The sequence below is a fragment of the Engraulis encrasicolus genome, chromosome 15 (assembly GCF_034702125.1).
Source record: "Engraulis encrasicolus isolate BLACKSEA-1 chromosome 15, IST_EnEncr_1.0, whole genome shotgun sequence".
In the NCBI taxonomy this organism is placed as follows: Eukaryota; Metazoa; Chordata; class Actinopteri; order Clupeiformes; family Engraulidae; genus Engraulis; species Engraulis encrasicolus.
In genome coordinates this window covers 40078399-40080898 of record NC_085871.1, presented here as the reverse complement: position 1 = coordinate 40080898, position 2500 = coordinate 40078399, and the positions used below count along the sequence as shown (strand labels likewise).

At 41.2% G+C, this 2500-nt stretch overlaps 1 protein-coding gene across 1 annotated transcript in view; it reads right to left on the bottom strand.

Annotated features, from left to right (window-relative positions):
- Positions 1–511: 511 nt before the first annotated feature.
- apaf1 (apoptotic peptidase activating factor 1) overlaps positions 512–2500 on the bottom strand; it is a 101440-nt gene continuing 99451 nt past the window's right edge. Inside the window, exon 28 of the mRNA XM_063217499.1 lies at positions 512–2500. This exon is cut by the window's right edge and continues 792 nt beyond it. The gene's annotated coding sequence lies outside the window, so the exon portion shown is untranslated.

Here is a 2500-nt window from a genome sequence, read left to right as displayed (position 1 = left end):
TCAAATGAATGGCAAAGTAGCATGCTAGCTTTGGCTGTGGGGAGGGTTTTGAATAGGACTAGCCGCGCACGCCGACGCTGTCAGTGTGAAAGGCAGAGAAAAACACGCCGGCCAAAACTAAGCAGAAAGACCGCGTTCGTCCCGGGACCGTTCCGTTCCGCCTTGGTATGTTTTGGCTCTGACACTCCACTTCTGTTGGATGTAGAAGAGCTTCTAAAAGTTGTTCAGTGTCGAATTGAGCAGCAGTGAATCTTATAATAATCTAATAATAATTTTACTACTTTTATCAAGCGAAAAACTAAAACGGGTCAAAAACACCATCTGTATGTTAACTTTAGCAAGTAGTTGTTGCTTACTAAAATTAAGAAAACATATAATAAATAGATATGAAATACATCATGATGACTATTTACAGCTTCTCAATTAAATAAGAAAATGTATGTAGGCTATAAAGATACATTTGAGTACATCAATATTCAATGAAAAGTATCCACAAACAACAGACACGATATAGGGATTCACAGTTTTATTTCAACGTGTTGATATAAATTATGTGCATCATGCAAAACACCATACAACCAGTGACACATACATGTATAAAGTAGTATTTTTTCATAATTATCATTGGGCCCGTTCGTGATGAAGCAGTGCTGCTCACTTTGCCAGTTTGATGCATTCTGGTTAGTGCGTATGCACGCTGCCTAGCAAAAGCAGCACTGCTTCATCACGATCGAGCCCATTGAAAAACAAACCAAGATGGCTGTACCCTGACTGCTCTTTGATTAACCCCGCTAGCCCCATGAGAGCTGCGATTCCTGACTATTTCCTATTGCTAATAGCCTGGTTCTCACCTACGGTGCGTGTGTGTAGCTCCACAGTCCGTTGGACCGGAACACACTACCGTCTGGAAGCGCTGCCATTAGCATGCTCTTCTCGGCTAGAAAATAAACTGAGCATTTATTGCTTAAAAATCAACAGCAGCTCGCATTGATGAGTCACAGGACAGATTCTAGCCTATATTGACTCTTCAGAGATGACGGAACGTTTTTGGAGGAATTTGTTGGTGGTGAGTTGCAATAAATGCACCATTTATTTTCTGACTCGAGAAGAGCGTGTTAATGGCAGTGCTACCAGACGGTAGTTTGTGTACACACACGCACCGTCTGTGAGAACCAGGCTAAATTGCGGGCGATTGCAAGGCAACCAAGAACCGTCTGGTCAAGACAAGAACAGTGATGATGTGCAACCTTTATTCATCAGTTTACAGTCCAGTCAGTGTCACATGTTCCAATTTATCTGAGATTTACCTTTCATATACACATCTTCATCAATATGCATGGTCCCAATCATTTTTCATCTCAAATAGAAATTTGCCTTGTTCATTTAATCCCATTAAACCAGGTGACTGGCAGGTCATTTGGACTACGTGGTACTGGATTGTAACTAACGAATCCAGGTTGCCCATCACTGGACAACAAGTGCACTTAACAGTCGACTGTAAAAGTGGTGGTCAACTGGACGAGATATCACAAGAAGTGTCACACTTTGCAAGACATTGCATGCATGCTTGTCCGATAAGGCTCAGGCTATGGCTTGGCGGAACGAGACAGGTTAGCAATATAGATGCCCAGTGCATGAGATTGCATGCATCCACAACTGTGATTGTAGCCTACGTTGGGATAGCAGTCTATATTTTTGGCTGTGGTGTGCTAACAGTCGTGCACAGGTAAAAATGACTTCCAGCTGGTGCAGGATCATACAGGCACAGATAAAGATAAGAAAGTCTGAGATAAAGACTCAGAAGAAACCTGATACGTGTTTGTTTGTTCTCACACGTGTATGTACGGCAAGAAAAACAGGACACCAACAACAGCATTTACTTGGTTTGCTCATAGATGTAAACAGATGTACAGGTAACAGAATTTTCCAGGTGTGTGGATTTTTTTTCAAGTTGATAAAAAATGACTGGTTTGTGCAGAATCAGCAAGCGTTAATAGCGAGCGATTGCAAGCGCACATCAGGGCGCAATAGGGTCATGCACTATATTAGCCATAGATTATAACAGAGTTTATTTCATAAAGACACAAATGCACGCACGCACGCACACACACTCCACAGGACAGAGAGTACAAAAGAAGAGAGAATCTCCTCTAGAATGGGGATAAACTATTTTTGGAAATTAAGGCCATAGCAAAGCCCAAAAAAAGGCTGCCTTCTGTTGCCAAAGTGAAAAACAGCAATTTAAACGGAAAATGAAATAATAAAAAAAGACCTGGTCGTGCATTTTTTTTTTTTAAATGTAGGACATCTGACATATGGTGTGCTGGCATTGGTACACAGTAAAGCAAGGGGACTGGACAACACGTCATTTTAAGTTGTCACTGTTACAATGTAGTTACACTGTTATAATGCTAAAGTTTCTTCTGCAATGTGGTTCTAATGCAGTTTCACCACATATCAATGCTAAAACATGCTATTACAAAGATACACAGGTTGAACC